Here is a 13,280-nt window from a genome sequence, read left to right as displayed (position 1 = left end):
CCTTCAAATAGATCGTGAAGAGGGGACACAGTAATGCGAATTGTTGTTGTTGTTATCCTCATACAATGGCACATGCCCTCATAAGGGGATTGGTCAAGAATTGGGGGCACGGAGAGTTTTTAAGATAAATATTTCTTGGACGAAAATAAAATCAATGCTGAGAAAAGGAGTAAACAAAAAAGAACAGCGTAATGAAACGGGAAATGCAAAACGCACACAGGAGATCTAGACTCATGTTTATAGCTGAGTGGTTAAATGATAAAGATAATTGTAAGAATAAAAATATTATTGAGAAAAGAGAAAATTAGCAAGGTAGCCGATTTGATTCTATTGAAAAATTTTGGATGGCGGTAAAAACAGACTTGTGGCTGCACTCAAGTATGGTGGCTCCAAACGACCATATGACTGGTCTGCTCAAACAAAGGTCAAGCTGTTGTAGTGGCTTCTCTAAAAACCGTCTTGTCATCATGGTGTAGCGCCGACAAAATAACAAGAAATGGTCTATGGTTTCGTGCTCACCACAGATTACGCAGACGGGATTATGTGCCAACCCAGACCTCTGCAAATAAAAATGTAAGGGTGGGATCCGACAGTGGAGCCTTGATAGAGATACCTCAAGCTGCCGTGAATGACATGACTTCCTGCTCAACGAATACCTCAGGTGCAAGTAATCATCAGATCTTAAAAGAGATCCAGTTGTCATTCAGAACCAATTCTGTCGCTGCTGTGATGTACACTGTAGCCGGAACGAGAGGTAGCACGGGGCCATTGAGGGACGCCTTTGCCAGGCAGTCCGAAACTTCATTGGCTGTCACACCGCTATGACCTGGCACCCATATCATGTGAACAAGGCTCAAATGCGGAGGGAGTAATAAATAGATGGTGTTCAAGATTGGGGAATCCACAGCCGAAGCAAGGGACGAACACAAAGAAAGAGAGTCTGTAATGACAGCCACTGAAGAAAAAGCTGGCTCTAGTTTACGAAGAGCAAACACCACCGCCAGAAACCCCGCTTGGAAAATTGGGGTGTAGTCTAGAAGGCGCACAGAGATAGACCAATCTAGAAGCGAGCAATATATTCCCGCCCCTGCCTTTTCATAACATTGGGAGGCGTCAGTAGCTATCGTTAAGCTAATAGGTAGGCTTTGTAAATGGTCTCATAAGAATCTATTCAAAAAGCGGGGTGGTAAATGCTTAGCGTTTCCCGGGAAAATGTCCTCATAGACAATTTCTACAGAGGACCCACTGGATTTTGACGAAAAGATATTATACAAAAGAACATTTAAAGGATCAAGCAATTTTTGTACCATAACTGCCTGCGGTGTACGAAATTTGGGCCAGTGGACTCCAAAAAAGAAATTCGGCTGGCAAAAAAAAACAGGTAAGGAGCGGTGTAATGCGATTCAGCTCTCCGCGGTGAATGAGAGGAAGATGAAAAGTTAACCCTAACGAAAAAAGAGGCAAATATTTATGTGGTTCCAATCCTGCCCTAGCAAGTCCTCCGGCAGTTTTGAATTTTACTTTTAATTTCCTTCATGTGCCTGCATATTTTATGGCGGTTTCTTCGTTCTGAGTCATTCAAAAGACAACAAAATAGCAATTTTTAATTACACTCTAACGGTCATTTGATCAAGATATCACTGAAAGTTTTATATATCTACAATCAGGCATCATTAGCATTAAAATCGTGGAAGTTCTTGACTTTCATATGACGTTTCCATTGGCTGGGCGTTATAGGGGTAAGAACCTGAGCAGGTTGAAACGCACCTGTAATCCTCTACAATGGTGTCCGAGTGCTGCTCTGCCACGAAAATATCGATGAGTCATGGAATTAGTCATTTTGGTCGAATTAGAGAGTACGATGAAAAGCCATGTAAAGATAAATGGCGCATGCACCGGCGCCGAAATTCACTCGAGCTGGTGGTTTCGCGAGGGCTGAGTAAGCAGCGGGCGTGGTTGTTCACTGGAGCGGTAAGCCGTGAGATTATACCGGAAAGCTGGGGTGGTAGTTGATGTGTCGTCTGGCGTGAGTTTCCCGCCAGTGCACGCGCCGCTGCTCTTTTGTTTTTTTAAACAGGAACGTGCTAAGGTAACGAGTGGACATTGGTCTTAGGCTCATTGTTGCAGAGCATTGAAACGGCGTTGTGATATCATGCTGTGGCGTTAGTTTTTGTACTTCCCAGGCTTTATTTTAAACATGCGAAAAAATTTTCATGACGCGCAGGACGTTGAAAATTGATGAATTACAAGATTCGTAGGACGCCCTGCAAATTTCTAATTGAAATTTTACGTCTCCTTTCCAAGTGTAAAAAGTGAAAACTTTCTGCTGAATAGCAATTAAAGGTTTAATTAATAAATTTACTTGTAGAGATACTTGCAGCACGTTGGGCATTATAGCAGGGGAGACGTTAAAAAAATCTCGAAAAACCTGGTTCGAGCGGAAGCCATAGAGCAAAAGACAAATGTAGCAGAAAAATGACAATAAAGCAACATTGAAAACGAAGCACAGAAAGAAGTGATCCACAGCCATTCCAGGTAAAAATTTCTCACAGTAAAAGCAAACGAGAAAGGCACTCGGTCACAGCACGCGAATAAAGCAGGAAATACAGTCCAGCTCGGTTACAACGAAAAGCTACGCGTATTACATTCGTTTTATCCGATGTTCGCTGTAAGTGGACTTCCCATGCAACAGCCACACATACAAAGCCAGACAGCGTAAGTCCCTTATACGCGTCTGCTTATTCAAACTAGACCATATCAAGGCGCTTTCGAAGCTCTCCGCGCAGAAATCTCGCTGATACCCTTGCTACGAACAAGCTCATTTAAGGATTTGATTTAACTAATAAAAAAAGCGTTCACGGCAGCTGGTGGTAGGTCGGCCTCCTCGCCAACGTCTTCATCACATTCCTGGCAGTCCGAGAGTTATCGCATTTCGCCTACTGTTATTTTCGTCAGTGTAAGGCTCTCCGATGTCGGCGTAATCATCCGCACCAAAGAAGTCATCCCAGGAGACATCATGTAGGGACAGCTGCGCATCGATGATGCGTTTCCCAAGTTTACATGCGTCCGATAACGTATGTTCGACGGCACCCTTCTGTTCCTGGGTGCCTACAGGCCGCCTCTCGGAAGCAATTCTTGATGCACCCCGTAGTCATTTCAACGAACGGGACCTTATCATTCCATGGCAGAGAGCGGAGAAATTCGAACTGGGACGTAGCGGCACCTGGTCGCTTAACTGCCATCAGTATGCGCTGGTGACAAACAGCCGACAGGACACGTCGAGCACGTGAATTATTCCCGTGTCAAGCAGCTGGTCTTGCTCGTCGCGTTCGGTGGCACAAGAGCGTGGTCGCAGCAATGAGGGAAGGCAGCACGTGGTGCGCCGTACAACTGTCGAGCATGAGAACGATCTTACAACATTTTTTTTTCCGCAAACCACTCGGCCAATAGGTCAACTGCCATCTCCAAACTGTCTCTAAACTGATGCCTTGCAATAATAATAATAATAATAATAATAATAATAATAATAATAATAATAATAATAATAATAATAATAATAATAATAATAATAATAATAATAATAATAATAATAATAATAATATAGTCATGTTTATTTTCGCCCCTGAAATACAGAGGAGCGAAAATAGGTGGCTGGAGAAAAAGCTGCTCTATCGGCAGCTTGACGGCGCTCCAGCCATCTTTACATCAGGAGCAATGGCGAGGCATACAGTGCACATCTGAAACACCATTGTTATTTTTTTGGTTTGTTTTCAAAGGCCTATCTTGCAGTACAACTGCACTTGCAAAACGAAATGGAAAACGAAAATAAAGGATTCATTTTTATACATGTGCACAACACAGAGATGATGAAATAACACTGAAAGGCAAACAGAAGGGGAAAACGGACATGAAAAACAACATCAACATGGTTCACCCGACAAAGAGGTTGGCGATGTGTCTACGTGGGATTGAAATGACATCCATGCTCTGGAAGTCGAAATCATTTAAAATGGATGGTAATGAATGTCTAATTCTTTCGGTTCCGTAGCCAGTACGCGAAAAGGGAACAAACCATGGTGGCTGGTACCGAAAAGTGTAGGTTTCTGGATTTTTTGTAAGGTGTGCTAAATTTAAAACTGTTTCCGATCTTCCTTGCACTGCTTTTCTGTAAGCACATGGAAGTTTGTGTGTGTAATTATTATTTGCTGTCATAACCTTGTGTTTTCGGAAATATGGTTGTGTATGTTCAAGCCTAGATTTGTTTTCTATTGCACGGATTGCTCTCTTCTGAAGTAATAAAAGTTTGGTAATGTTAGTTCCGCAGGTGTTTGCCCACACTAAGGCTCAACAGTATATTTGTGAGTTAAATAGAGCGTTGTATAAAAGTTTCTTAATGTTACTCGGAAGTATTTGGCGACATCGGTTTAACATACCTACGAGCCTGCATAGTTTCAATGAAATCCTTTTAAAGTGTTGGTTCCAAGTAATATTTTCAGAAAAGATTATTCCTAGTGTTTTTGCATGTTTAACTGATTTTATGCAGTAGGGACCTAAGTGAATATTCTCAGGTGGTGTAATGGGCGTTCCTTGTGTGCGGAACATAATTCATAATGTTTTAGATTCATTCAGAATTAATCCATTTATACGGCGCCATTCCTGAAGCCCATAACAGAAAGTATCTGCTCGATCTTTTATTTCCGAAAGGTCCTTGCCTGAAACCAGCACTGCGCAATCATCTGCATATATTATGTATTTATATTTTCCGGGAATTCTTACAATATTATTTATATAAAAAAAAACAGGATAGGTCCCAGAATACTCCCTTGTGGAACTCCGGATCTCACAGGTTTTACATTCGACTTAAGGTGGTTTAATTCTATGAACTGGTGACGCCCATGAAGATGGGATTTAATGAGGCGATGAGAAATTCCCCGAAACCCATATCGTTCCAGCTTGTCAACTAGTATGAGATGATTAACAGAATCAAACGCCTTTCTGAAATCGATATAGATTCCTAGTGTCGCTAATTTATTTTCAAAGTTTTCTAACACCGTTTCCTTATGAACTAAGAGAGCGTCTTCTATCGAGCGAAACTTCCTAAATCCAAACTGATGTTCGGTTATCAAGCTGTACTTTTCTGCGAAAGCGATAATGCGTGAATTGATTACATTTTCCAATCATTTTGAGAATATGGGCAGTATAGACAAGGAGCGGTAATTTGTCAGTTCGTTTTTATCGCCACTTTTGTGCATTATTATTACCCTTTTGTGCATTATTATTACCCTAGAAACCTGCATTTGAAGAGGAAATTCTCCACTTGAGAGTGAAATGTTGTAAATGTGGGTTAAAACAGGTGCTAGTTCATCTATTACTTGCTTGATTGGTTTAATTTCTAAACCATCTGAATCGTGAGCCCTGCTGTTTTTAAGGGCCTGAAAGAGCCTTATTACCTCTGATACAGAAGCGGGGCTAAAAAATAAGGAATTTTGCACGCTCGAAATATTTCTGGCTGCTTCAGAGCAGTATGTACTGTTTCCACCTTCAACAAAAAATCGTTGAATTTATTAGCTAAATCTATGCCAATCAATTCTGAGTCATCAATAAGAAGGCTGTCGATCACTTCCATTTGTTTGTTTTTATTGAGGATGTCATTTAATTTTTTCCACACTACGTCACCGTTTCGCAAGCAGTTGCCGTCAAACATGCGCAGATAGTAGTTGTACTTTGCTTCCTTTAAATTCTTATTTAGTTTGTTTCTGAAAGACTTGAATTTCTTCCATTTTGATTGGTTGCGAGACTGGATAAATGAATGATAAAGTTTGTTTTTCCGTTTAATAAGCTTGACATGTTGTCGCGTAACCCAAGGCTTACACGACTTTTTTGTTCCCGATGTGACTTGATTGGAAAGGAGGTAAACTAGTGACCTTTGCAAATTTTCATGAATTTCGGATACGCCTCGTTTGCATCATTAAGCGCGAAAACATCGCTCCAGTTGGTCTGCATGATTGCATGTTGAAATCCCTCTATTGTGTGAGGCGTAATTTCACGATATGTTATTGTATTAGACCTATTAGGTTTGGAAGGCTGAGTGTTCTGGATAATGAAGAAAATTGGCAAATGGTCACTAATGTCACTGCTAAGTCTTCCCGATATAATGTCGTCAGCAGAGTGGTTAGTAATAAACAAGTCAAGTAGGGTTGATGTGGAACAAGTGATTCGCGTCGGACCGGTAATGACATTGCGGAAACCATTGCTTTGCATGATCAGTAAAAAGTCAGCAGCTGGACTAGTTTCTTTTTGAATATCTATATTCATGTCACCACCAATTGTAAGGATGCCTGCTGTTTCATTGGTGTAGGATAGCAAAGAGTCACAAAAACACATAAATTCAGAAACGTTTCCGTTGGGTGGTCTGTACAGTACAGCAAAAATGTTAGCATTATTTTTAATACACAGAACTTCATAACTTTCACAGATCACGCTATAGTCATTTATAATAACAAAACCTGACATCGAGATCAGAATAGATACGCCACCCCCTCTGCTATTCTGACGATTCATATAGAAATTATTGTAACCGGGTAGCAGTAATTGTTCTGAGTAAGTGGTATACCAGGTTTCGGTGAACATGATTACATCAAATTTCACATCGCAGTATTCAAGTAGAAAACGTATGTCATCATGTTTTGACGCCAGTGACCTTGCATTAACGTGAAAAAGTTTCGTCGATTTGCTTGCATTGTTTGCCGCCACAATGTCAACTAGAGTGCCTGGAAGGACGATGTCGTCAGCCATCATCAACGGATACGGCGCTCAAAGCCTGGACGACCACACAGCCCAACGCCTGTTAGTCGATTGAATTAATCTTATCGATATCACTTTCACGGAATAGCTGTACCACGGGCGATGTTTCATTGCGGCGAGCAAGGACAGTGCCATTTCTTGCCCACACAAATTTCCAGTTGTGCTCACGCTTCCGAGCGATAGCCATCCCTAAAATTTTTTTCACCAGAGGGCAGAGGTGTTCGTTAATATAGACTGGCTCTTCTGTCGATGGCTCGTCCGCGGATTTGGTGTGCAATTCATTGTCAGCGTTCGTGATCCTTTTCTTGCGAGCTTTCTCAAGACAGTTGTCACGTTTCTCACGCTTATGAAATTGCACAACAATGTTCTTTTGATCTTTGTTCTTTGTTGCTACTCTGTGACAGACGTCTATGTCGTTTGCTGATAACGGCACACCGACAGCTTTGCCAATTTTATCAATGATATCTAGCAGGTTTTCGTCCTGCTTCTGAGTGACGCCCTTAATTTCGACGTTCCGGTTTCTTGTGTATTGTTCTGATTTTACAAGGTTGGTTTGGCACGCATCGAGGTCTTTTTCCAATGAGCGCACTTGCAACCGGAGGGCTTCATTTTCCTTCTTCAGTGACTTATTTTCACTGAGAGTGGCTTCAAGTCACTGATTTGCCTCATCTAGGCTCTTACTGATGAAGCTCATACTTTGTTCCATATCCTCTATATCAGTGCGAACCCCTCTGTCCTCCGTGCGACAGTTTAGTTCTACTGACTCTTTGAAAGCCTTTAGTTCTGCCCTAATCTCATCACGTAACTCTTGGAAAAGCTTAGAAATTTCTTTATTCTTCATTTTTACACAATATGAAACTTTTACAGAAACAGGAACGCCAGCAAGGCCCGAAATAAAAACCCAGATGGCAGCAGATGGCAGTGGACTTATGGAAAAAAAAAAGCAGCGCTCCCTTCAAACCTTTGTGTTGTGCATGTAGCGGACGAGAACGTGGCTTCTAAAATATTGCGCCTTGTGAGTCTCTCCGATGACAAACGGCGGCCGCCGGTGGCTGCTGTTCACGTTCGGGCGCAGAAAGCCGCTAACCCGAAGCTTACTGCACTTTCCACCAGTGCTAGCCATGGCATTTCTGGACACGCGTTTCTGACGGCTGCATTTTGTAAGAAGTTTCATCCGCATACGCCCCGTATTTCCTAGTTGCTGCTTACTAGTGCGTGAGCCCTAATCCGATGGGCACCAACTCAGAGCAGAATCGTCCGTTGTTTGTTCAGTTGTCAGTTCGCCTAGCGCGAGCGCTCCGTCCTGCGGCTCTGCCCGCTCACCGTCGTCTTCTACGGCGCAAAAATTCGTACTTTCGCAATGATTGGAATGCAGTAAACATTATCTGTAGTTTGTTTTAATGTCTTTTTCACTTTAGGTCACCGCGATATTTCCGTATGGATACGTTAAAGGTAACACATAGGCAAGGAGATGCTAGTCGCAATGTGCTCCTGCAATAAGCGGTGGTTTTCGACTTAGAGGCCCAGTTTCAGCGCCACCGCGTTCGCTGCAACTCAGTTGTGCGCCCACAGGTTCTCTTTGTATATGAAACAAAATTCCATTCCCCTAATACATATTTTCGCGGTAGCACAGCCATCCATTCCCCAGAGCGCACACAGAAGGCACGGACGGAAATAAAGGAGTTGTAAAGATTGCGTTCCGGCTTTTAACAACATGTCAGTAATCGGGAAAGGAAAAAAACAGGGAGGAGAGGGAAATCCTGGAGGCCTACCATATTAGGTTGCAAGGCAGTGACACATGCGTCAGTGCACCGTCTTTATATCTCACTGACAAGGAATTTACCTTCCTAAGCAAAAGTGTGGGTGTGCAGGTTTGACAGGCAAAGTATGTGCCTTTTGTTGCTTGCCAGATATGGAGCATATATCCATTCCATGGTGAATCGCCAGTTATGTATTTGTTTTTTAGCTGTTTTTTGTGTGTGTCTGATACGCATGCGTCTTCTGGTGTCCTAAGTTGGCCGTTTCTCGATTAAATTTCATTTGTTAGTCCAGCGTTGCCCTGTGTTTTTCTTCTCCTGGTGTCTCGTGCTTTCGCTTGTGAAGATATGTCGGAAAGAAACAACCCGAAGCGCTGGCAACCGTCAGTCGGCACTTTGTGGTGTGTTTCTTTCCGTTGGTGTCTTTTCTATGCGCTGTGAGTAGTTCAAGCATGTAGTACCAACTAGCCCAGCACTTCGTCGTGAGCACCACCGTCGTTCTGAATTAACGACGTTCGTTATAACTGCTGCCGTTATAAGAGGGCTGGACTGTAAAACAGGACAATGGGAATTTACAACATACTAAACGATAAGGAGAAGAACTCGTACCGCGTTTTACATGAATCTATGCTTTTGGGAAGTCTATTCTAGAATATGGGTGTGGGCTAAAAATTAATTGCGAAAGACATGAGTGCGGCAGCTCTTACCAGGAACATTGATTTTCTGATTGTATCTCTCAGAGATGAAGTTGGGAGGCGTAAGGTATAAACTCTTGTTCTTTCCGGTGAAACCACAATAAATTCTGAACGCCACTTGCGCGTAAAGTGCGTCTGTGAGTAATAAGTTCAAAGTCAGTCCCTTTAATGGTATATTATCTTTGCCTTTGTGTCTTTGTGTCACGTCCGTGTGCTGCTTACTTGCACTAGTTACATGAACTGTGGAATGAGGACTCGATTTTACTTCGCAAACAATATAGTCTTATTGCGTGTAAATAAGCGTGGTGCGTGTTTTTGTGTGCGTGCGTGCGCACGCGCGATCGCGTGAAGTTTCCACACTTTTGAGCCTCTAGCGGATCGGAGCAGCAGCACGGCACCCTCCGGGCCTGGCTGGTGCCTTCTCCGGTGCGCCATCCGCTATTATGTACACCTCCCACTTACGAGGCGCCAAGAACCAGCCTCGGCCCTATAAGGAAGGCTTCTTCCACCAGAAGCCCCACAGCAGTAGAATGGAAGGGCGAGAGCAGCAAGCTTAAATGTGGAATAAAAAGGCGATTAGTGTGAAACCTAAATCCACAACCAATACGCAAACTGAGATTTGTCACACCACATCGTATAATCTCGTTTTTCTTGAGCAGAAAAACAATACCGGAAGGACTATGAGGCGTCCTTTTGTTCCAATCACAATTTGTGCCTGATGTGCCGTTCTTGTGCACAAAAAAGAAGTTTGCCGAAGGCCATTTGGTGTGGCAAAGCAAAACTCCCGTTGGCAGAACTCGTGACTTTCATGGTTCGTGGATGAAGAGACGCAAATGGCCGAGGACCACTCCATCACAAGGGTCGCGACCGCTTTACTCAAGGCTGTCGCGTATCACACCCAGCGAGTGTCTCTGGATCCGCAAGAATGCAAGCAGTGCAAGGTCGTGAAGCAGAGTGCCACGTTAATCCGCTCTGGCCTTGCGCCGCTTATTGAGGCTCGATCAGGCTCGGCGAGCAGTGTTGCGGCCTTGGATGCGCCTTCCCGTTTCTGAGGTCGACTCTTTCGCGCCCTGAGCAGTTTCGAGGAGACCAGATCGCCTTGCTTACCGAAGTGCCCCGAGACAGCTTCCTCGCTGCTCAAGACCTTGTGCTATACAGCTTTCAAGCACTGAATGCACTCACGGCGTCAGTTCTGCGTATTTATTCGTGTCCTACAGCGCCGACATGGCTCGCGCAAAAACAGCGGCGACCTTTGAGTAAGGCCCATTGGCTGCGAAGCGCTTCAACAATAACAGCGACTTTGTGAGATGCAGGCGGCGCCAATTTCCGACCCGACGTACAAATAAATGGCTGGGGGCTACGTGCATCGAGATTGCAGTTTAATCGACGGGCGCTTACGCGACGCCGTGTAAGTCGGCCACGAACAAATGACCGTTGGCAATTAAGATACACTGACCCAGTCACTAAGCTTCCATTGGGGCCAGGAAGGTAATGTACGCCTTTCGCAGAACTGCGCCTTAAGCTGCCAAGGGCGTTATCCGGCAGTCGCCCACTACTATATTTTGGACTGAGTTTTATAGCGCCCTGATATTCATTATCATTGTTTACAAGCAATCAGCCAAAGAAGTCAGCTAATAATAATAAAGAAACAGGAGTGCATGACCTCTGCGCGAATTAATTCAGTTCCTGAATGCCGTGCCTTGCACGGCCACGAAGGCTTCCGATACGCGGCAGAGTAGCGAGGCCGCCACTTCTCTATGCGAACGCAATTATAGCTTCAGAGAGCCGCGCGACCTGAACGAAGCCGCCAATGCCAATTTCGGCCCTGAGATACAACAGCCAGCAAGGCGGAGGCAACCCCCCTGCCCCCCAACCCTGGTCTCTGAATTAATAAAAGCTGGTCATCGGCCCTCGCTAAAAAAAAAACAGTTTCGCGGGGTCTTCACTGTTTGGCACAGAGCTTTGGGCGAGTTGGCGCATTGCAGTCATGTACAAGCGCGAAAAAACAGGGAAAAAGAAGGACTGGACAACACGAGCGCTGGACAACAAAGCACTCGTGCTATCCACTCCTTTGTCCCTGTTTTTTTGCGCTTGTACATGATTGCTTTAGTTTTTAGCATCTCTCGGGTCTCTAATATTATTAATCAAAAACTCTTTCTCTGCAAGACGTCTGATTAGATGATTTAAGGTGTTCTGCTGGATTCAAGCGTGTACGAACTGCAACAGCGTATTTCGGCAGTACGCGGCACTTCCTGTAAACCGGAGCTTGGGCACATGAGCACCTCTCAAAGAGAAAGTTTGGTTCTCTTCGTGTTTTTTTTCTTTGCGGTCTTTTCAGGAAAAAGCCTGATGCTACTTAAATATTTTTCGACGAGACCTGGTGGCCGTTTTTATGAAACTGCGCTAATAACCAAGTTTAAAATAGTAATTCCTTGCCACTCTCAAAAGAATATATTAGGTCGTCCGTTAGTAAAGGGGCACTTATCAACTTGGTAAAGTAAGCCATACCTTTAAATCTCGAAAAAAAAAATAAACGCCATGTTGCCTTTCATTCAACTGTTGGGAAATTGTCCGATCACTTGTATGCCCAGAAGTGAGTATTTGATCACAGTGTGGCCTGGCGTGGTGATGTTCATCTCCTCTGCTGTGGGCTTTCCGAGCTAGTGTGTCATGTCCCTCCTGCAAGATGCCTTCTTCGTTCTACGCATGTTTTAACACCAACACCCTTTCCTGTGCCACGTAAAAACTGCTGCCTAGTTGTGTAAAGCCGCGGTAAAATGCCCGAATTGTTCCTTAAACCAATTTAAATCGTGAGTCTGCAATTCTGCTCCGTTCCCCTGCTCTGTGAACCCAGATCTTAAAAAGTGCGGACATGGAGCTATATGAGTAAAGCAACAGAGCTTTGTGCTAATTGATTGGTTTAAGGTCTATGGAGTTTTAACGACCCAATGCCACCTAGGCTATGATGGTCGGCGTAGTGAAGGGATTCGGAAATTTCGACCACCTGAACTTTCGACGACCTAGAATTTCGCCGTCATCGAAATTCAACCGCCGCGGCCGGGATCATTGTGCGAATTGAGTCCCAGCGACACCAGCCGGGCGGGCAGGTAATGCAGAGCATGTGGCGGGCATATAGACACCCTAACATTGACCTCACGCTCCGTCTGACACCACTGCTCCAGTGCATTGAATGTTTCGCTTTTTCCAACGGCATTAGCACGTGTGCACTCGCAATGCTCTTGGTGGCGGTGGTTACCACTCTCGAACTATGTGGATGAAACAAGACAATGACGCAGGGGACCAGCAGCCTTTCTGAGAGCCTGTGTTCGGAATACAATCTGGCAAAGTAAGCGGCCAACACTAAACCAGCTTCTATAAACGAACAACGAGTAAAAAATTGCGCTTCCGTTATTTTGTATCGTATGTAGTAAAACTGCTGTTCGCTTCCCCATTTGCGGTTTCGTCTAAAGCGAGGCCTTATCGAAACCCCATTTTCTAAGTTGACTCAAATTCAAGCAGACCGACGAAAAATAAACAGATCGCTTTAAATCCCACTGCTGATTTTTTTCCTTCAGAGGAAGCAGATGAATCTGGAAAGCAACATCCAATTTGTCGCTGGCAACGTGCCCTGTCGGCACTTGCTCGCATAAAAACTAGTAACATGGTAACCGCAACGGACATTTGTGCTTCGGGGCATTCATTTATTCATTAGAAAGACTTAGAAGGTGGAGATAGATTAGAAAAAAAAACGTATTTCGAAATTAAACATGCATGCCGTAGGAAATAGATCTACGAGAACAGAATACAGTGTTCTTCCGGTGACTGGGGTTCTGGATTAGAACCAGAAGGCGGGGTTGCCGTTCCGATCAAAATGTTTTCCAATGACGCAGAAGACGCAAGAAAGCTTTATTCAGCAGGATGGAGCGCAGTCTTCTTGATTATGTTCGGTGTGAGGCCATATGTATGTCGGACCATCCATAGATAATTTAAAGTGAAAATTGGTTTCGAAGAAACGAAAGGCGGA

The 13,280-nt window shown here is 44.1% G+C and overlaps 1 protein-coding gene across 1 annotated transcript in view; it reads right to left on the bottom strand.

Moving 5' to 3' along the window:
* The window catches only part of LOC144125270 (nose resistant to fluoxetine protein 6-like), a 110,670-nt gene that overhangs the window by 71,494 nt on the left and 25,896 nt on the right, over window positions 1-13,280 (bottom strand). The gene's annotated exons all lie outside the window — the stretch shown is intronic.

The sequence above is a fragment of the Amblyomma americanum genome, chromosome 1 (assembly GCF_052857255.1).
Source record: "Amblyomma americanum isolate KBUSLIRL-KWMA chromosome 1, ASM5285725v1, whole genome shotgun sequence".
Taxonomy (NCBI): domain Eukaryota; kingdom Metazoa; phylum Arthropoda; class Arachnida; order Ixodida; family Ixodidae; genus Amblyomma; species Amblyomma americanum.
The sequence above is the reverse complement of the archived record's forward strand: the minus strand, read 5'-3'. Positions and strand labels throughout refer to the sequence as shown.